This window comes from Thermobia domestica, chromosome 11 (assembly GCF_964235325.1).
Source record: "Thermobia domestica chromosome 11, izTheDome1.hap1.1, whole genome shotgun sequence".
Taxonomy (NCBI): Eukaryota; Metazoa; Arthropoda; class Insecta; order Zygentoma; family Lepismatidae; genus Thermobia; species Thermobia domestica.
The window spans coordinates 85,942,006-85,965,631 of NC_137464.1; the positions used below are offsets into that span (position 1 = coordinate 85,942,006).

Genomic DNA, 23,626 nt, shown 5'->3' on the forward strand with positions numbered 1-23,626 from the left:
TCTCTAGTATCAAATATTTAATGATTCTTTCCTATTTCATTTCCATTTTCAAAAACTTATTCTGGACTGGTCTGGTCTCGTCTCGTCTTCAACACTAATTTTCTTATATACCTTGTAGTTGTAAACATAGTATTCCAGACAAAATGAAAAGAATAATTTTGAATTTAAAAAAGTCCTGTCAATACCAGAGACAGATCCAAGTTAAACATTTTAGGCGGGCAGTACGGAAGTTAGAATTGTTTGAGGGGGAATGGAATCGCTGTCACAAATGTTAAAAAAAATCAAGAACACAAATTCTGCCATTGAATAGGGTGATAGGGAACTATTATTAACTTTTCAAAGCAGCAGCAACGAAATCTTTCATACTACAAACATATTTGTTGACTCAATGCTAACATCGTACTATGTGTAAAATCTTTTTTGTTTCTACATGCAAATTACAATTTAAATACGTTATTTTTACCGGTATGCCATACCGGCAGATTTTCTAACTTTCGGATGCATAACCGGCTCATACCGGCTCACTTTAAGCACTGGTGCCTGCCTGTCGCTTTCACCATTTCATCTAGCATACTGTTCACAGCCTGGCAGCAGCTCGGGTTTAGCGTAGGGATGGCCACAAAGTTTTGGTTCCGCCGGAACCGGTTCTTGCAGATCCGGTTTTCAGAACCGGTTCTAGGCCTGGATCTGTAAATCTGGTTCCGGAACCGGATCTTGAGAACTGGTTCCAATTTTGGATCCGAAAAACCGGTTCCGCAACCGGATGTTCTAGAACCGAATCCATTTAGAGCCGAAAACCGGTTCCACCAGGAACGGTTCTGGTCATCCCTACTTGAAAGGCCTCAAGAGACGCAATGAGTCGTACTCGGACGGATATGAATTTATTAGAAAAAATATTTCCACTTGATATCGTGTTACTTCTAGAAATTTGACACAAACTCACTTCAACATCTATACATAGAAATTCACTTCCTTTGTAAGTCTCCTATCCTTTACTTGTACGAGTAAGAAGAGATGCAGAGATGCACAGTGAGAAGGAGACTCATGGTCATAAGAGAACGATGCGCTGAGTAGACAGCGCAGCTTCAGCTAGTTGTATTATAAAACTTAATTTTCACAAGTTAAGTAGATTTCAAAGAGAAATCAATACAATAATACTACTAAAAATTAAATTTCACTTCAAACAAAGAAACAATATTTCCCCGTAAAAATCACTGGGCTAAAAATAAAGATGACGCAGGTATTCAACAACGTTAAAACATGTCTCAAAGAAACATATTTTAAGAAACAAGCTGAAGAAATTAAAAGAGACCCGTTGGATTGAAAGCAAAGACATTTATTTATAAAACATAAGTATGTGCATAATTGTTCTTGACATCAAATCTATCCAATTTTGAGTTAAATGTTCTTTTCATTCTATTGATGATACAGCTTTCCATTCACTAGTACTTCACTTATCTTCTTCCCTCTCCTTGGATTATGATTTCAACTCGGCTTTAAATCACGAATCTCTTCTAGCATGACTTTTCTTCTTAATGAAAGAGTATTTTCTGTCTTGGGTATTGATCCTCTTCTTTTCTTCCATTGCTTTTGGTTCAGTATTCCTTTTTATCAAACCAACTTTAGAACAGGTTTCCTCCTTCAGCTTCAATGGGGTGGCTAAAAGAATGGCTAGATAGGGGGAAGACAGACAGAGGAGCACGAAAACTTCAGGAGAGACATCTGGGCCATAGGACATCGGGTCAGATGAAAATGTAGGCATCAGACCAAGTGTTAGGGCGCTGATAAAAATGCCATAAGCTATGAAGAAACATACATAACATATGGAGAGACAGGTAGGGTATGATGTCGTGTAAGTGTAATTGTTCATATAACAATCAGCAATAGGAGAGGGTACACAAAAATAACCGGAATTACAACACAGTATGGATACGTTTTGTAGTTACGGAATGTGCCGCTAGACATTATAGCTTGGGGCTTCCTCGCCAATGTCATGAGTAGCGTCAGTCTTTGTGAAGTGGTTCCTTCTTGATACTACATTGTGTATCCTCCTACTCTTAATGTTCTGCGATTATTGTGCTGTATGACCACAAGGAATAAAGAGGATGGAAAGGATTTATGGGGAAAACTGAATATCACTCTTAAACCAACCACCGGAGGCGCATAATTAGTGCCGATTCAAAGCCCGGGTAAATGGTGAGGATTAGCGTTAGGAAGTGCATCCGGACGTAAAAACATATTGCGTAGCCAAAACCAACATTTTGCCTAGGAAAATGATAGTGTTCTCCGGAAGCGACGCGTAAGAGCCTGCTTCCTGTAAGAAATTAGGAACGGCTACAAAGTAATGCGCGAGAACTGTTCAACAAGCTACTCCATTTACAAATAAGAACCTTAAATGTGGGGTCAATGAGCAGAAGAGGAAGGAAAATGGAAGATCTAATGGTAAGAAGAAGAATAGAAGCATTGTTTGTTCAGGAAGCAAGATGGAGAGGATATACAGCGAAGAACCTAAGAAGTAGATATAAACTACTGTATGGTGGAGCAACTCAACAAGGTAGAAATGAGAGCAGAAATTGTCCTGACTAGTGAGCTAATTCAATGTGTAGTTGGTTCAAATAGGAGTGATAGAACAATTAGTGTCACATCGCGTCTTGAAGAAATGTTTAGTATCCTGTACGATCTGCAAGTTGGATGCGAAGATGAAGAAAATGGCACTTTCTGGAATGATTTGGAGTGAACATAACAAAGGAAGGAAGAATAATTGGCGATCTAAACGGGTATGTTGATGCAGAGGAGGAGTTATATCTTCAAAAGTCCACGAAGGTTGGAATGCTAGAGAAAGAGGTGGGTAAGGGATGAGAATATTAAATTTTGCACAGGCATGTGATTATACTATCTATATATGTAACACATTATTCCAAGAGAATACAAAGCAATTAGTTACATATAAAAGCAGAACAAGGGAGAACCAAATAAATTCTTTCTTATGCAGAAGACAACTTGCAAAGAATTGTAAAATCAACCACAAAGAAACAGTACATCACAGAATCCTAGTACTTGATTGCAATTCTAATGCAAAATGAAAAGAATCGCTAAGAGAACTACAGCTAACATTAAGTAGTAGAAATTGAAAGATCCAAATCTAAGGTGCGAGTTCAAAGAAGCTTACTACACAAAATACAACCCATGAAAGGTGCCAGCAAATGGTGGGAGATAAATACTGTAGTCATTAAAAAGATAGGGGAAGAAGTATTAGGTAAGATTTCAGAGAAAGGTGGTCTAGTAAATAAACACACTTGGTGGTGAGATGAAGACGTTCAGAAGCAATCAAAGAGAAAGAAGATATGAAAGTAACATGCGATAAATTAGGAGTTAACGAGGATCGAAAACTATCCTGGAAACTGAACACAGTAGCTAAAAACAGAGTAGAATAAAGCAAAGTCAGACGCCTAGTGAAAAGTGTACGAAGAACTTGAAACTAGTAAAAATGAGAGGGAACTTCTATAGATAGCCAGGGAACGAGATGAAGAAACAGAATATTTTTCTGATATTTTACAGATAAAGAATGAAAAAGGAGAAGTACCATAGGAAGAATAAAGTCAAAAGAAGATCGGAGACTACTATAAAAAGATGTTAAATGAAGAAAACTTGTAAGTAATCTTGAAGAACAGTGTACTAAACAAAGTGGTTGAAGACAACATAAGGAAAAAAAAAAAAGTAATATTAGCGGTACTCAAAACAAAGAATAAGAACACAACCGGCCCGAATGAAATACTTGTGGAAATATGAATATGCCTCGGCGAAGAAGAAAAAGTCTATTGTTAAATTTGATGCAGGGTATTTGCCGAAGAAAGAATACCCCAAAGAATGAAGAGTATAATAATACCAATTTTCAAGGAGAAGGAAGATATTCAAGGCTGCGATAATTATAGTGGGACTAAGCTAATGTCCCATAAAATGAAGATTTGGGAAATAATCCATGAGAGATGGCTTCGGGAGGAGACATCAATAGGAGAGGAATAATTAAGATTGATGGATGTGGAAGAACAACAGGTATGATTTTTGCAATTAGACAAATGATAAAAAATATCAAGAAAAGAAGAAAGAACTACATGTAATGTTTTTCCACCTGAAGAAATCTTTGACTGTATATCGCGTCAAGAGATCTAAAGATTCATAAGAAGTAGAGTTGTGCCAGAAAATGTGTTCGCCTCATCCAAACTACATATAAGGAAGGTATGAAAGACCAATCACTTTTGGGGTATGCTATATGCAGATGACACTGTTTAATACAATATCAACAGAAAAGAGTTTGAACAGTGGAAAAGACCTTTGAAGATAGAGGATCAGAAACCAGTGGGGAGAAAACTGAATATATGAACTTTGGAGGAGATGGATACAAAACCGTACAGATGGAAGGACAGGTTGTAAAGAAAGTAAACAGATTTGAATATCTAGGTTCCACAGTGAATAAGAATAGTAATTTAGATGCGCAAGTAGAGCAGAGAATTAATATGGGATAGATGAAATGGAAGAAGATCTCAGGCATTGTTTGTAATAAAAGAGTAAGTTCCAGGATGAAAGGAGGAGCCTACAAGCAAAATAAGACTCACAATATTGTATGGAACAGGGATTTCGGAAATCAAAAAAGAGTAGGAGAAGAAACTAGACGTGGCCAATAGGAAAATGCTCAGATGAATTGTGGTGTTACCAAAAAGATCAATGTTGGACAAGATCATAAACGAAAGAATAACAGATAGCTCTAAAAAGACTGAGATATCTAAAAAATAAATAAATAAATAAATAAAAATTACGAGAGAGAAGATTCCAGTGGTATAGTCATATTGTGAGAGAAAAGGATGATTATGTCGATAAGAAAATGGGGAAGCAGAAGCCAAAAGAGGAAGAGAAAGACCAAAAGGAAGATGGATGGATTGTATAACTCCTAACTTAGAAGAAAAGAGGTTAATAGAGACTGGGGTTTGCAACTGAGTAAGGTGGAATCAAATTTTCAAAAATATCGATCCCACATAAGCAGAGAAAGAGTAAAAGAGAAAAGAAGACAGTATATCACCGTCCAAAGTTCATGAGTAGAACAAGCGCTTTAGCGAAGAACGGACGTCGCTCGGGGATGACAAGCAGGATGGTGTACCGAAGCGTGTTACAGACCAGCATGTTGCTAAAGTGGATGAACTCATCAAGGAAGTGTAACAGTCGTCAAGTAACAACGAAATTTCAGGCTCACCCTTCAGTCCTTGTAGTCATACATCACACTGGACGCTATGAGCAGGAACATACACAATGCAATATCAATGCTAAACAATTCCAACTCCACAAATAGGTGACACCACTCGGCTAGTGACATGCTTTCCGTAACCACAAAATGCGTGCATGTTGTGTTGCAATTCTGGTTGGTTTGGGTATTCCCTCTTACTTACGAACTGAAGTGCTAGAGTGCGCGTATTTGGAAATATCAGTGTAGTGTAGTATATTTATGTAAAAGAATGCGGCGAGGTTCAGTGCTAGAGCGCTCACTTCTGATGCGTAAGTCCTTGGGTCAACCCCAGCTCCAGCCAAGTAAGCTTGTATGATGGACAAACACCGTGTGCATGGATTTTCTCAGGGTTTTCCGTTTCCTCTCACTTTCGTCATTTCATCATTATCATCCATCTCATCATCACCGTCTTCCTTAGCCTCAGTGCATAATTGTGGGACGTTATACGAAAAAAAAAATTAAAAAATCTCTACAAATTGCAAGTGTCTCCGGTTCCAGTATCGGTGGAAGATCAAATGGTTTCGATTTCATGTTAAGCTATAGATCCACGTCTCATGTAGTATCAGTCATTAAGAAAGAAAGAAAAAGACTTGAAAATAATAAGTTGTTACTATGTATATAACTTTTACGTATGAAAGGGTGTCATTATGCGTAATACACATGTTGATGAGTAGAAATATGTAAAGTCGAGATTACGATACGAGATGATAGAGGCAGTGATTGAATGAAGCCGGTATGAGTCTGTATGGCACACTGGCGGTAAATTGAAAAGCCAAAAGCTCATACCAGCTGTAAAAAGTTAAAAATAAGCTTTACAATATTGAAGTATATCAAAGACATATCTATGGATATAACCATATGAGTAGTATTTTATTTCCAACATAACTATTGAATTATGGTGAATGTCGGAGTAAATGAAACGAATAGTTAGAAAAGAACAGAGTATTAGGAATGAAAGAAGAGCGGGATTGAAATTTGATAAAAAGATGTAGAAACAAATGATTATTATTAAAAGAAAGGTATGGTGGAGGCTTCAGGAAGTAAAAGAATTGGAAAATAAATTATAGAAAAGTGATTATATCAAAGGAATTGAAACAAAAGAAGATAACACAAAACACCTAATTCATTTGGAATAAAAGTTGTAGAGAGAGAACGAAAAAAATAATTATAGATATTATAAAGAATATAATAAAAAAGGATAAGAAATGCATATTAAAAACATAATGACAGGAATAACACTGGATTTGGTAAAGAATGGATCAGACGGTTGTCACTGTTTCCGAAATTCAAATTAAGATCAAAACAGGGTATGATTTATACGTCATTTATGGAATTTGGTGGATGAAGAAGAAGACTAATTTACGGCATCATTTCTCTATATTATGTAAATTGAATGGTGTCCTTGTACGGTTTTAGGAATGGAGAGAAAAACTGTAAGAAGCAGACTTACTTTTAAAAAATAAATTCATAGCTATTTGCTGATGCGATTGGAATGATATTAATGTTTGATTATTGTTGGCAAGAAACTGTAAGGCACAATCATCGAAAATGTTAGGATTACTTGGATATCCCCAGGATTCAGTTATCAAGTATCTTCTAGAAATGACGTAATTGATGTGGGTGTCGCAGTGTCAAATGTGTGTGTGTGTGTTAGATTTTTGAGTTTAGCATTCTTTTGTTAGTAATGAGGCTATATGAGACATGGACTACAGTTTAACATTAGATCTAAATAACGAGCTCCCGCCTAGAATCGGACCCAAATCTCCCGCGTCAAAATGTGTGTGTGATATCTATCTATCTATCTATCTATCTATCTATCTATATATATATATATATATATATATATATATATATATATATATATATATATATATATATGTGTGTGTGTGTGTGTGTGTGTGTGTGTGTGTGTGTCTGTGGATGGTTAGGTATTAGTGGGGGTGGGGATGTTAGTGATGTAGATGGGGGGCGTGTAGTTTAATATATTTACACATATGTACGTGTGTATGCGTGCATGGAAGTGGTGTCGTAAGTGTATATGTTTATGTGTAGATGTGTGTGTGTCAGAGTAATACCGCTCTGCCTCTTAATTGGGATGTCTCTTAGATTTAATTGGCATTGCCTCTGTAAGACATCCCACGCACCCAATCTAATGCCACCCAAGAAAAAAAAAGATCAATATGAAAAGTGCCGATTTTGAAAAGAAAAAAAAAGACGTAACTACATCCAACCGTCTGCCCAGCGGCCCAAACGCCCTCCTTCCACTGCCTGTTCCCCTGTCTGTTAATCCAGCCACCATCAATCTTCACCTTTGACCCTTTGAAGTCTCTGAAGATTGATGGTACACTTTCCCCACCCACCCATTGATCCGACCACCCCATTTAATCAAAGCTACGTAACCTAAAATCAGTTCTGCATACCCCTAGTGATCTGAAAATTTGAAAAGAAATAGATTTAACTCGCCAAATATTGAGAACTATTAAGCATATTTATAATGAGAAACAAATAGAAACAATAGGAATCTATTCTTAATTCAAACCATGCAGAATATATACCATGCATATAAAAATTAACAATTGCTTGCTTATTTATGTGTTATATATTATTTTACGAAGGTTACCAAATGCAAACTATCATCAGAAGGGCTAAAGAACTAATGCAGATTATAATTGAAAGCGTTGAAAGAAAACCAAGAGAAAAAGATAAATTTATTTTTTCACGAACAAATCTTTTTCAAAACAGGATAGTAAATCAATGAATGTTTTAAAGGATTTGTAGTTCAATGTATGGACAATCCACTCTATTCACTATGATTATAATCTATTTGCTTACATAGACTGAAATATTGAGAAATTCAGACATTATAAGTACAAAGAGTAGTTTTCTGCAGGCCAGATCAAGTTATTAAACAATAATGCCCTAAATAACTATATCTGTAGATTATTCCCTTGTTTTTGGCACTTCTCAACCTCTTTCGTACTCTCAATACCTCTTTCGGTTAAATTATTTTTTTAACATTAACTAATTTTATTTGTTTGAATTTTACATTTCACATCTATAACCTTAGGAACAAAGATGATGATAAGAAATTATGATTATGATAATGAAATGAATATTAACATTTTATAAAACTGAGCCCATGACATCTTAGCCTTTTACCACAGAACACTCAAGTATGTACCTAGTACAAAGTATTCAGTAGCATTAGTTAACATATGGACTTATATGCTAAACTATATATTTTAAGAAAAAAAGAAAAGAAAAGAAAAAGAGTGAGTGTCAGCCAGTGTTGAGTAAGTTACTTGTAAAAATGTAACGCGTTACAAGTTACTTTACTTTCTCTTAAAATGTAACGCGTTAGTAACGCGTTACCTGCCCCCAAAAAGTAACTGTTACTTTACTTCGAATGTAACGCGTTACTTTTAGGTCCGAAACTTTAAAAATGTGAAAAAAATTATGACTTCAATTTTCCGTACTACTATTACTACCGCTATTATTATTATTATTAATTATAATAACACTGTATATAAAAAGCAAGGTAGGCGGTTTGTATTTGAATACTAAAAAGATAGTTGATTGCCAACCTCGGTAGTCGTGAAGTCTAGGAGTCAAGGACATTGTTCACGAGCTTCTGAATTTGGGTTGAAGGTCTAGGTTGAGTATTCGGGCTCGAGCCGAACACTGTTAAAAGTTATAGGGCACTGGCCAAATATCTTCAAAACTGCTCGGCCCGGCTTCAGAATTGTCAACGACTCGAGCAGCTTGGCTCACAGCTCATTCACTATCGACCAGAACCGAGAAGTAAGCCGAACCAACAACTCACCCAACCGACTCGGCTAGAGCCCTCGGCTCATTGAGCCGAACCGAGCAAATGGCTCATCCCTATCAAGCCGAGCTATCTTCTCAGTTGAGCCGAGCCGAGATGAGATTGTTATAAAAAGCTCTTGTGGTCTCGTTATCGAGGCGAGACGAGATGTAAGTAGTGTCCCATCTCGTGAGCAACACTAAAAGTATTCCATATTACTGTTTAGCTTACATTTCTCATGGCTTTCGTTTTCCAGTGTAATCAAGCCATGATTTCAAGACGACCTAAAACGAACGAGCCATTTATCAAACTCGACTGGACTCGAAACTCGACGCAAAAAAACTGAATCGGCTCGGAATTCGACTCGAGGATATTATCCTTGACTTGACTCGAAACTCGACTTGTATTCGAGTCGAGTCGAATTTTAGCTTGACTTGTGCTCATCCCTATGCGTTAGAAAAAATGGTTGCTTATAATTATTCTGCTAAACTAATTATATAATAATTATATTATAATAACATGTTGTTATGTAAAATTAAAAATAAAGAATATAGAGAAGCATTACACTACTCTATAATCAACGAGACTCTAGGATAAGCAAACTGATCTGAAAGAACTCCAATATTACATATCATCAGCAAACTATTGTCTAGTAATAAAGTAGGTCTGCTCATCAAAACAGTTTATTCATATTAACCCCTTACTGTAAATCGTTAATTATGGCACCCTAGTTATTGATAAATATTTTCCGCCGGGGCACTTCAGACACTTTACTTTTAAATTCTGTCCACCATCATTCTCAGCTCCTAAGAAAAAAGTATTCTTTCAAATGTTCGAACAGTAAAATATTTTCGTTCTCCATCTTTATAAAAACAACACCAATTAAAGTAAAATAGACTACCGGTATAATTGCACTCCTAGTTCACTCACTGAATGTATTGATTTGGAGCTGTCAAAATCTACGACAAAATCTTCCAGGTGCTTGCAATCAGTACACATGATTTCCCAAAGGCTGTCCTCATCTTCAAAAAACAGCAAGTGGCACTACAAATTTATCTGTTTCTCTGTGTGTCTGTGACTGTCGGTCACTGACATACGTAGTTCATGCTCGATTGTTTCATTCTGAGAAATTCACTTACAGGAAAGAAACATTTGTTTCCGAAAAAAATATATACATATATTGTAAATAAAAAATTTTTAACTGACACATGCAAGTGAATAAATTTGAGGGGAAAAGTTAGAAAGTGGAAGAAAATAGGAGAATCTGCGGGAATAATGTCATTAATTTGAACACACATGGCCCGAGATTAAAGTACGATACTTTAAGCCAGAAGAGAATATTATACCACCGAGATGCTATTCTCACAATTATGTGGAAGAAAACTAGAACTAAAAATATTAGCAAAATTTTACTAGAACTAGAAGCAAAATTTTATAAGAACTAAAACTATAAAACCAACAATGTTGATTTTGTTTCCCTATAGCTAATCCAATTTAAAGTATGAGAACATAGTTTATGATCAATCCAAAAATTCCAAACGAGATTAGTTCTTTGCATTATCTTTGTTATAAATTATATTTACTACTCACCGAAACATGGAAACGACGGCGATATATCTGTTTTGAAGATGGTGAAAAAAAATGTAAGTACTTCACTGCTGACAGACGTCATGACTCAACATACACATATGCGAAGTAGCTCAAGTGGTAGAGCATTGGCTTCGCATTCGGGAGGTCGTGGGTTCGAATCCCGCTGCCGACCATCCTAACTGAGGTTTTCCAGGGTTTCCCTCAGTCCTACCAGGCAAATGCCGGGATGGTACCTACTAAATAGGCCCTGGCCGATACCTTCCCAAATCCTTTTCATTGTTATTGTTGTTGTTGGATATCCAGTGTAAAATGGCCTCGGAGCTGTATCTGGTGATTGTTAAATAAATAAATAAATAAATATGCATATATACATATGTGCAATTCGGCGGCACATATGTATATATTCATATGTGTATGTTGAGTCATGACGTCTGTCAGCAGTGAAGTACTTACATTTTTTTTCACCATCTTCAAAACAGATATATCGCCGTCGTTTCCATGTTTCGGTGAGTAGTAAATATAATTTATAACAAAGATAATGCAAAGAACTAATCTCGTTTGGAATTTTTGGATTGATCATAAACTATGTTCTCATACTTTAAATTGGATTAGCTATAGGGAAACAAAATCAACATTGTTGGTTTTATAGTTTTAGTTCTTATAAAATTTTGCTTCTAGTTCTAGTAAAATTTTGCTAATATTTTTAGTTCTAGTTTTCTTCCACATAATTGTGAGAATAGCATCTCGGTGGTATAAAATTCTCTTCTGGCTTAAAGTATCGTACTTTAATCTCGGGCCATGTGTGTTCAAATTAATGACATTATTCCCGCAGATTCTCCTATTTTCTTCCACTTTCTAACTTTTCCCCCCAAATTTATTCACTTGCATTTGCACCACCCGATTGTCATGGATTCCCTGCCAAGAACTGATCAAGATGCCAGAAGAGACGATAGTCGATAGGAGAATTGTCAGTAGAACAGTAGAATATGATTGGCGAGGAAGAGTTTCATACTACAACTTATAGAGAGGTTGCACCATCCTTCGAGCGTAACAGTTCATTTTCGTGAAATAAAAAGATATCATGTTTGTTACTTTTTGCTGAATGGTTGTGGACAAGTTTTAGGTGATTTGATGTTCTCCACTATAATGTTTAGCAGTGACGGTTTCACCTTGATGGAGAAAAACATGATGCGGGCGGAGAGGTGAGTTTGGACGTTGATTACGATCCAACCAGTTCTGACCGTCTGTGGTTGTCGCAGCAGAGCCATTTTTCATCCAATTGTCACTCTGATGTAGAAAACCTTTCCGGTTATTAAGTACACTCAGAGAACTGCACACTACCAGATGAGGATCCTTGTCGCCCAGTGTCGACTCATGTGACACCCACTCCAACTTTCTCACCTTACCGATTACAGGAAGCCACCGAACGTCACTGGTAATGGGGCGTTTACGCTTGGTCGATTTAGTCGCACGACTAAATCGAAGCAACTTGGCCGAATCAGATCGATGGATGTGTTCAATTATTTCAACCACAGAAAATAGAACGTCTTTTAATTCAGTTGCCAGTCGATTAGTCGCCTTCGATCAACAAGCGATTAAGTTGAAGTCCCGTTTACACGGTCGATTAAGTTGAAAGTGACGTCAATTCAACTGAATCGAACGCAAATCGACTAAGTGTAAACGCCCCATAAGAGTCTACGTTCAACTCGTCTGTAATGGTACGCATACTTTTTCCATGGTTCGCTTCCACAATATTACTGAGGAATTCATCAGAAATCCCTTTTGTTGATTGCTGTAGTTCTCATTTATCAATCCCTAGTCACAGGCAAGAAAATGCACTGTTGATGTTTTTCGCGACTAGATAGTAGAATGTGTCAGTTTAAGCTCGTAAAGAGTAAGCACTCACAACTGTGTGGTCTCCATTTTCAAACGACCCTGTTGAACAACACACTTCATCTTGACTGACTGGGCACCTCAGTTTGTTTCGTGAACATCTACTGAGTTGACGTCATACGCTTGATTTCGGCTCATCCATTGGTTGCATTATAGAGAGTGGTTTCCTTGCAGACATTCCGATCGTACAACCGAAAAAATATTGTATTTCATTTATTCTCTTTTTTTTTCAAATGTTTTTTATCTTTTTTGGAAAGTGGTTAAATTCTTTCCAAACCCCTATACTATGTAGAATCAATGATTTTAATAAAGTCCCGGGTTCGATTCTCGGCTGGAGATCATGTGGTTCGGATCACACACTGTAGGTTCATGTCTCATATAGCTTCGATGTTGAGAGGGACGCTAAATCTAAACTCAACCAATTAATAACATAGCTAAATGAATAATAACCACTACTATTTTTTCTTTCTATTATTTCAACCCAGGAAGTATTATTGCCGATTAGATGGATTTCAGTTGGTTGGTGTGTGGTCAGCCCTTCACATTACTTCGTTGTTGTCTCGTTCTGTATAGACTGGAGTTCGTTTCCTTTTAATCCAATGGTCCCGATTGTCTCACGATGGTGAGACAACAAAAGAATGCTATGCATTCGTCAGGAATCGAGCTCGATACCATAGTTCATGAAAGACATTGCAAGAAAGCCCTGTGGTTCGATGGGAACATAACAAATTAGTAAACCGTTAATAGAAAAAACATAAAGCGCTGCGATCCTCGAGAATATGAGTAACATTTTAAAAATATACATAACATTACACTCCTTGTAATTGAAACCAAGATTTTACTGTTAATGGAAGTAGAAGGAATGTCTATAATTAAACAAAGATAAAGAAAAAGCTTACTTTCTTGAGAGGGAAGAGATACATCTGGCTCTTCTTTATGTAAATTTCAAGGTAGTTCGCAAGATTAAGGTGAGTCAACCACAGTTTCTTTTCTGAAGACATCTAAAACCTGAAAAGAATGAAGAATATTAAAGTTTTGTTCACTTTATTCAATGATATTTAAGAAGTTATACGTTCTCTGTAAGAGTTTTCTTACCTTGTTTACTACAGTAAAACCTGGCTTCAACGGACCCTTTATTAGACGGAAAACTGTCTTAAACGGAAATATTTCACAGTCTCATGAATTTTGGACTAAAAAATGCCTAAAAGTCCCTTTACTAAGTGAAAACTGTGTTATGTGGACAACGGAAAGCAAAATAAACCTTTAACGGAAAATTCTGAGTTCCGGACTGCAGCGTTTGGAAAATTTTCAGACATCCTGTGAGGGGCAAACATATACATTATACTATCTGCAATAAATTCTTCGTTCCTTTGTTAAATCTTTCTGGACAATTTTCCTTACGGAAAAACGTCTCTGATTTACTAAAGTGTAGTATCTGAGGCTAAAGTGTGTGCGGAAATTGGAGCAGCCAAGCAGCAATATATACAGAAATCCCTACTTGACTATTGGAAAAAATAAAGGTAACATGTGCATAGCATATATTATGTTTATTTGAATATTTTGTGTATTAATTTGTAGAAGAAAGAAGAACTGTAATTGAACAACGTACGTACAGCAATATATTTTCCCAGTATGTCCGTCATAAGCATATATCTTTAAGGAAAATTCTACCTCCATTAAGCGGAAACCTGACTTTAACGGAAATTTTTACGACTCTCGCTCGATTCCACTAAAGACAGGTTTCACTGTATTAGATTTAAGTTGGAATTCAACATTCTCAATATCAACAATTTAGAAATCAACAGATAACCCCTTTCATATCATTTTTTCATTGCAGTTGTTTTTACTTGCTCTTTTTATCTTGTCAGTCAAAATCATGGATCATAGAATTCAATAAATGCATAACTAATAAAAATAACTAATAAAATAAAACTATAAATAATTAAAAGACCATCTCCAAGAAACAATGTGTGTAGTTAATTCAAAGCATTGAGTTCACTCCTCCTTCCACTCCAGTACAGAAACGGTTTCTTTTTCCATCCAAACAACTTGAATACAGTGACACCTGTCAAATTGGGTTTTACAGAGCAAGAAAACTGTACGCAACGTGAATCAATCTCTCACTTATGTAGCAGAGTGATGGTCTTGTAGTAGACAAAATGCCGATAAGAAGATACGTCATGGCTCTGACCCATGGAAATTTTAACATATCCTTCATAGTAGAACAGTGTCAAAATAATGGCTTTGTCATGAGACGGGCCACTGTTAGTGATTTAATTAAACGTTATGCACAGCATTCTTCTCTACAACTCTTATTACCAAAGGAATTGCATCCAAAGAGGACATCAGTGGAACTTACAAGATCTGTACTAAAGAAGATCTGAGATATGGCTGCCTATGAGAACCCACTACCTCAGCATGTTACGGTGAACCGGTTACAGTGGCCCAATCACAGTAAGCCGTGCAATCCATCACAAATTGAGGCTGTAAACTGTCCGCAAGGGCAGCTGCATGCGTTAACAATATGGAGCAAAAGAGCAAGGGCAGAAGGATGTACGAGCACCACCTATTTAGTACCGCTGGAAGTTTGTTGTGACAATGCAGAAAGCTTAAATTTACCTAAAGGTCAAGGGTTTGTGGAAAAGGTCGGCCATCACCTACAAAGGTGTTCGTCAAAAAGGTCTATGTAACTCAATTCCAAGTTTCTCGAAAGGTTTTATGACTTTTGCTTTCTCCTGCTATAGAGGAAAGGTCGAATCACAAGTCAAAATTAATGCTGCTTATTCACAACATGTTCTATCCTCAATTTATACAAATGAAATACGACATTGTATGGTTAGACATCCATTGTATGGAACTGCACCAGGACCATTGCCACCGGCAAGGGAAGGGTAAAAGCTAAGTAAAAGCAACACTTCCATCACCATCTGCTTTCCCATTCATCTCATCTAAGTATTGCCCAAGTTCAGCAATGATTATACAGAAATCGATACATCAGAGAGATTAGGGCGTTGGGCTGTGCTACTGGACAATTCTAAGGAAGCTTTTACTGGCGAAAGCAATGTGTGTGTGTAAAATTGACTAACAGCTTTTAACTCGTGTCTTCTGAATTATTTCTTTTGATTGCCTAACAATTACCACCAAATAAGATGAATTAACATCTTTCGGGTAAGTGAAAGAGATTTAAGTAACTCTTGACTTCGGGAAAGTCATTTTGAAAGAATTTGTGAGAGTCTGGAACTGCGATAAATTTGAACTTGCTCAGCGAGTTTCCTGAAGCACAATTGAAACGATTATATGTACATAATTTTTGACTCTTCAACAAGCTTGTTTCTTGTTCTGAAAATAAAGAGAAAGATGCTACAGTAACTTAATGTTTAGATCTATCATTATACTTACTAACATCCATAGCATTTAAAGCAGGCGTAGACAGCAGTTCTAACGTAGAAGCTGGTTGCAAAATCCACAACTGTAACATCCATTAGTAACAGCGACACTTCATTGCAGGTACTGGATATTTAGTTCTTTGAACATGTAACGTTAGAATCTTCTGCTAATTGCATGTAATATTGAGTATGATAATCTCAAATGCACTATAAAGAGTTAATAGCAAAGTCTTGAAGAAATTAAAGAGTGTTGAACAGTCAATCATAAGCGCTGAATCATTACAGAATCTTCCTTAAAATAATCACGGGAATTTGTTCGATGTCTCGACAATCATTTACTAAGCGTTGAGAAGCAACTTTGTACTCTAGATTCTTCTTTGGATGAACACTGTCAGTTAAAATTTGAATTTCTTTCTTTATTCACAATTTAAACCTCAATAATTTTTGAGTTTTCGTGTATACTGTTCACATGCAACTAGTCATAAAATATTTTGTACAAAATGTTGCCTTGGTGTAAGTGTATTATGAAGTTTTCGAAGTATCCCATCTCATATCGGGACTTCCTGTCCATGTAGTTTATAATTGATTGAGTATATATTTTTCCATCTTCAACAACGTTATGTCCATGGAAAAAAGAAGAAAAATATTGTGTTGATGAAGGTTGTATACAATCGTATATTCTTTCAACTTCATCTTTTCTAGATTCTTCTGGTCGTTTATTTGAATTGATTTGTTCTTCACTTTGCATTGGCATTTATTGAGTCTTGGTGTGTGATAGATATTATCGATTTACACAGTTTTAGTTTATTTTATATTTAAAACATGGTAAGTCCCTTTGAAATTAGAAGAGCAACAGTTTTTGCAAATGCAATGGTTTTATATTGAATGTTTCTTCTCCAAATTTATTTCCGTTACAATCTTCTGATAAATGGATCACAAAAGTTATGGAACCCCAGTAAAAATTAACTTTTTTTTTTTTTAGCATATTAGAAATACATAAGATCAGTGCATTCAAAGCAAGGAGTTATCGTATCTGTTTCATAGATATGTTCATTGTTTTACTCATGATAATGTAGAAGCTATCTGCTTTATCAAACTATATTTTTCAGTATATTTTACTAATTTCTTCCTATAATTTGAAGTTAGGCGATATATTATTCTCTTAATCATCCAACTCAAGCATTTCTTGAAGATGTAGTTAAAGACTATATGTACACATTTTCCCTCTGCATCACAAGTTATCTCTGTGGGAGTTGTACTCATGGCAAAAAGAATATCAGTTGTTTTCAATTCCATAATATCAAGGATGTAACCAGGATAAGTTTATATTCATTACTCCTTAAAAAGACATGTAACTTCTTCTTCCACCCTTTTTGATTCCTCAAGAAATCTTCATTTATTTTTGTATCCAAACAAAGACCTTTGACTGGTAGATCTGACGAATGAGAATCTGCCTGTAAAAATAGATCGCTTTAAAGAATCTACACAACTTAAAATATTGGATATTTCAATTATATAGTCTATTAATCAATGTACCATCATCACATTTTGGAAGAAACTGATTACTAGCTGAGAATTGTGCTTTGTTTTATTGTACTTAAGATTACATAGCTCATCAATAAGTATAAAACATCAAAGTGATTTTGTGGATGAGTATGCAACACAGATATCTTGCTAATGGAGAATATCTTTTGACGAGAAAACACACCTGTTGCTAATGTTGGAGCAAGCCTTCGTAAATTCAAGTTCTTAAAATTATTAATGTCTGAATAAATTATTATTTCGTATATTCACAATTTCAGGCTAAAAATCTAATGAAAACAAAACAATAGTTAATATTGTGCGAAGTCTTTGACAGGAAGACAGAATGTACGTACTAATCGCCCAACATATCAAAGTTTTATTTGTTCTTAAATACTGTATTTTCCGAAACGTCTTTCATATTCAAGTATGATAATCAGAAATAAACTCTAAATGACTCAAGTTCATTAATTAATTGTAAACAAAAAAAAACATCAGTTTCATATTTTTTTAAAAAAAAAAAAAGTTTAAACTTTTGTCTGTTGGGTATACGTTTCTTTTAGTTACGTCACAAAGAATTATAATTGGGCCAGTACACAGTACGGAAAAAGTAGAAAAAATAATCGTGGCGATAAGATAATTGTTCCTTCCATCGATGTACGTATTCATTTCCTAGTTACTTTGTACTCTATACAGATAGATCTGTTTGTATGACTCATGTAAACAAAATCTCTATAGAACTATAGCAAAAGCTATATATAATTTTCATAACAACTGTTTGAGACTCTACAGTAGCAGAATGACCCTTTAGTGCAATTGAAATCGGAGCAGAGAATTCGATTAGATAATGTTGTCATTTGTGATGTGAAACTGCAATGGATCTTTTCGCTTTTGTTTTCCAAAATGTGTTTGATGTAGTTATTGGAGTGTAGAACACCGAGATAAGGAAACAATAAAATAATATAATGAAAACATTACTAAAATTCCCAGATTACAGTCAGACGAAAAAATATGTAGGGGTGATTGCTTATTCCAGGAATAGCACATGCCAGGAACAACTACCTGCAGCCCTCCTGAATTTGTTTGGCAACTTTTTCTTCTTCCAGTGAAGTCATTTTTCCAAGAGTGATTTGCATCCCATGAAATAATTTCTTACAGGAATAAAACAAGTTAGCGGGAAGATCCCACGTATGTAAGTATAAAAGTAATTTTTATGTCTTTCGTGTATAAAAGTAATTTTTATGTTCAATATTTGAAACTATTTACCCTGCTACATATAAATGAAGGTGACAAGCAAATACTCCAGTACATTTATAACGCATCCACTGTTTCTATTCAGATGCTCTTCATTACTAGAATTTGATTTAGTTTATGAATAGGTCGATGATTTTACCGAAGAACATGAGCCTTGATGTACCAAAAGACCATGGGCGGAGTTATGGGGGCCATGGGGGAAATTGCTCCCCAACTTTTTGGGAAAAAATAAAAATGCCACCTATAAGATGACCACCTACCAAGACCTCCAAGACCGACCAAAAAGTCTGCCCCCCACTGCCCTCCCAGCAGACAATTCCTAGCTCCGGCTATGCAAAAGACAATACTTTGGATATAATGATCACTATTTTTTGCAATGATCTTGCCAATATAGCTGGTTTTGGAACCAAGGTATCTAATTGCATATTAATTGTATGTTCTTTCAGCAAATGGTCTATTAACACTGTGAAATGCGCCGGAGTTCCTTTTTATTATCCTAAATGTTCTCAATAGTGTCAAATAGTTCCCTTTTAAATGTGATTCAGGGTAATGAAACGTAACCTAAATGGTGTGTTATAGATTTATAGCTAAAGCTATTATACATAAAATGAGTATGTCATAACACACCATTTACTTAAAGATTTAACAGGCTTGACAGCCGTATGCCGAAAGTAACACATAATCTACTAGGGGATCTCATTTGATGTTATAGAATTTTCAATAAAACATGAACACATTAGTTTTTAAAAGGCACTGGAGACTGAAGGTTAAGGGTATGAGCTCTGAATTACTTTGGGTATGAGCTTTTAAAGTGTTTGGCGTAAGAGTTCCCAAGTCTCGGGTTGGCACGTCATCTTGCTTTGAAGGTGGAGATCCAATATCTCGCTGGTCGATGAGCTGCTGTCAATCCATCGAAATTTAGTTCTCCAATCCCTTTCCCTTTCTCTGGTTGATAGTGTTGTTCTCGATTCGTTTTTCGAGTCTCACCTTCGGTCTCTTCCAATTGTAAACATGGAAACTGGTACTTAGTGTAACATCTCCTACAATTATGACGAAGATAGCCGTCATCTCGGGTGTTGTCCATGAAGGTTATGAACATCAGATACATACGTCTCCTTGAAACCTTCTTTGATGCCATTGTACCACATCGTGGACTCTTGATGTAGCTAAAAGGCGGAATGAAACTCTTGACGGTGACCAAAATTATGGAAAAGTCTGTGAACTTTTTTCGTCCTCATTAAAAGCAACTAGGAAGTTTTAATTGTACTCCATCAGCAATTCATTGTGTTTCCACAAGCTGACACATGGGGAAGCAAAATACAGTCAAAGGGGTGCAATGACAGGAGAAAATGAGGAATTACTGTAAAAGACAAGAGTAGCGGAAGTCGGCTAAGAAGGAAGTTTGCATAATGTACCTGAGTTTATATATATATATATATATATATATATATATATATATATATATATATATATATATATATATATATATATATATATATATATATATATTAATGATAATTCCTTGAATTGACATCAATGGGGATCGAACCCATAATCATCAACAGTAGGGAACAGGAAAAAGTCACAAGGAATTAGATCCTATGATTAGGAGCAATGGTGTTCGACAGTGATGATAGCTTTCAGTAAGAAGCTAAACACCATTTCTTAAGTGACACAGACCGCTATCATAGCGCAAATTCTGCTATCCAGATGCCCATTTGTCCGGACGTTTACGTCGAACGGAATCGCGTAATCGTCATAACGCAGTTGCGTAGATCTCCTTATTGACAGTTTGGCCACATGGAACAAATTTACGATGTACGATCCCGTACATGCCAATAAAATACAACACAGTAGTATTTTCAGCAGGATTAAGCTTGTCTGGCCTTTTAGGATAATTTCAATTGGATGACATTAGCTCGGTTTTCTGTACCCGTAAACCCATGATTCATTTTGTATGACGATACTGCCCAGAATTTTCGGATCATTGATGGCTGTTTTCTTCAATCCCCTGCTGATGGTGCCATGAGCTTTCTTCTGGAACTATGTGAGAATCCTCGACAGGAATTTTGCTAATACACGCCTAGGTCTTCATGTATGATTTGGTATAATTCGGAGTCAATTGAAATATTTAACGCTCTCGCAGTTTGACGGACAGTCAGTCTATGATGGAATCTCTCGGACCGAAAGCGCGTACGCTAACCGTAGTCACAAAGCTCTACACTGACTCGAATCCCATCAAATTGTCATATATGTCTCCAATAGACTCAATGCTGAAAAGAGACACTAAAAGTAAATTCTACTATGGACAATTATGTTAATTAAAATTTTGTATTCATGTTTTCGATATACTAATGTGAACATGATGCCTTTAATATTTTTCTCTAATGGCATTCCTCACTGATAACCTGTAAATAAAGATCAATAGAAGAAACATACTTATTTTATTCTACTTGATAAGGAGCTTACCAAAGCTGCCTACGCAGCACACTTGACCCATTCGGATCAAGACAGATTCTTTCGCCAGTTGAAGGAATAACATTCCTTAAATATGTAGGGTCACACAGTGCCATCAGGGAAACATAGTCTGGAAATAAAATGAAATAAATAATAATTGGCATGCAGTTTAAAGTAATTTATTTATTTGTTTAAAAACTCCGAATAACACAGGGTGCCCGAATTATAACTGACAGCTTTTAAATTACACATTATTACACATTTATTACAGATTTATGACAATTATTACACATTTCAACAAACGGGTCTTTTGGTTAAGTAAACTTTGCGAAAGTAGTCGTAAGTTTGTAAATCTGTGTATTTGGTGCTGACGGTGCTAGTGTACCTTAACAAACAGTACAATGTACGTATAGTATGAAGTCAGGCTCGGACTGACCAGGGCAGAAGGGCAGGGATTCCTGCCGGGGCCCTCTCTAAATATATATATAAATAATGAATATTGAATAACATGGGAAGTAAGATAAAAGATGTCTGTTGTGTTGGAGCATAGTTACTCGTTGTAGTTTGTTCCGTTCCCAGAGTTCCGTGGGCCCCACCATTGAATGTAGTCTTGGGGTCCCATTATTGGAATGAAACTAACAGTATTTTAAAATCTTGTTTGGGGCCCTTCGTTTGTAGCCTAGTAAGAATATATTTCAACAATATGAAGATTGGGGCCCCGTGAATTGCCGAAATGAGACTGATTTTTATAACGTCCTGCTGGGGCTCTCTGTTAGTCGTTTGACAAGTTATTGCAGCACCATAAAGAAATAGAACAGGTCCCCACTCAGGGGCCCCATTACCACGCACAAATATGAAGCTGACAACTTTATAAAGAAAAGGCACCACCCGAAGGAAGATGGGGCCCTCCAAGTGAGGTTCCTCTCGGGGTCGGGGTCGGGGTCCGAAACTGTATGTAGTGTTATGCAAATACAATGGAAATCGCCGTGTGTTTTATAAGGATCGTGTAAAGTTCTAACGCGATTTTTTGAACGTCGAGCATAATAGAAATTTTCTTGAAACAGAAGAATCGTCCTCTGGATGAGTTACTCAACAATGAGTGATTATGAAAGGATTTTATGCAGATTTAACTAACCATATGAATGACTTTAATTTAAAATTACTAGAACACCAGGTTCTGCCTGATTTATGCTCTGACAGTAAGTCCCTTCGACTAAATGGTTTTGTTTCAATCCCAATTTAAAAGAAAAAGTTTCACGCATTTTAATACATGACAAACATTCAGTCAGCAAACTGAGACTTCATTTCCGGTAGATTTTGCAATTGAAGCTTTGGGTACTTTAAAAATAAATTTTGAGTCTTATTTTCAAATTTTGATACAACTACAAACGACATTAAGATTTTTTAAAAATTCTTTTAACACCGGTATAGAAGCCCTTGCCTCAGAACTTCAATTGGAAATGATTGATTTGCGATGTAGCGATAGTTTTAAAGAAACATATTTAAATTTATGATTGCTGGAATTTTCTAAGTCTCTCACTCACACAAGTTGATCAGTTGCACAAATTTGCTCGAAGCATTCTTTCTACTTTCGAAACTGCTTATCTGTGTGAAAAAAAACTCCAAAATGAAATATACAAAAAGAAAAATATTTACAGATTCAAGTTAAGTGATGAGCATTTGAAGTCACTGTTGGTAATTTCCACAAGTAAATTTCATCCACAAATGGACAATTGCCAACGGAAAATTACATAAATATCATTAATCATAATTATAATGTTTAATGTAATTATATGAATTACCTATGTATATTTGGTAAGTTTTAGGATAAATTTAATATCTTTAATTTCAGTTTAAATGTTGAATTTTATTATGTATGTCAGTTAATGTATTTCTTAATTGATCGAATAAAATATCTGATTATTATTTTGTGTGATTTACTTAGAAAATTTTACAATTCAATCAATATAAACTGTGGCATCCCGGATTGATGGTGCTCACAGGTCGGTGTTGAATCGTGGGCCGTAGTTTGGAGATCCCTGGTCTAGTAAGTGCTTTATATGAGATTGATTCTAAGTTGCACAAAAAACATCAACAAGAAATAATAATAATAATAATACGACAGGAAATTACTTCGTTGAATGAGTTGTATTTTATTCTTACTTTGATTTTTTTTAAATGGTTTGTTTATAACACTGAAGACTATTCAAAGGAAGAATAGATCAGTCTTATTCGTTCCTCCTGGTGACAATAGAAAACAGGTAAATGGACAGTATACTGCTAATAAAACTTGGTTATGTTCTAGGAGAACTATAGGTATAATTTTCCTAATATCTATAAAATGATTCTATAATATATGTGGACTTTGGTGAAAGAAACATACATTTCCATGTTAAAGACACGTTTCAGGAACAACATAAACGCCATTGAAACAATCTTTCCTTA

General features: G+C 35.8%; 1 long non-coding RNA gene across 1 annotated transcript; it reads right to left on the reverse strand.

Moving 5' to 3' along the window:
- Positions 1–7,182: 7,182 nt before the first annotated feature.
- LOC145663618 (uncharacterized) lies at positions 7,183–21,693 on the reverse strand. The gene is made up of 4 exons (XR_014127195.1): positions 21,194–21,693; positions 15,963–17,403; positions 13,463–13,571; positions 7,183–7,705 (listed from the first exon to the last, which is right to left on the reverse strand). It is a non-coding gene; the product is annotated as an uncharacterized LOC145663618 (long non-coding RNA).
- Positions 21,694–23,626: the final 1,933 nt, after the last annotated feature.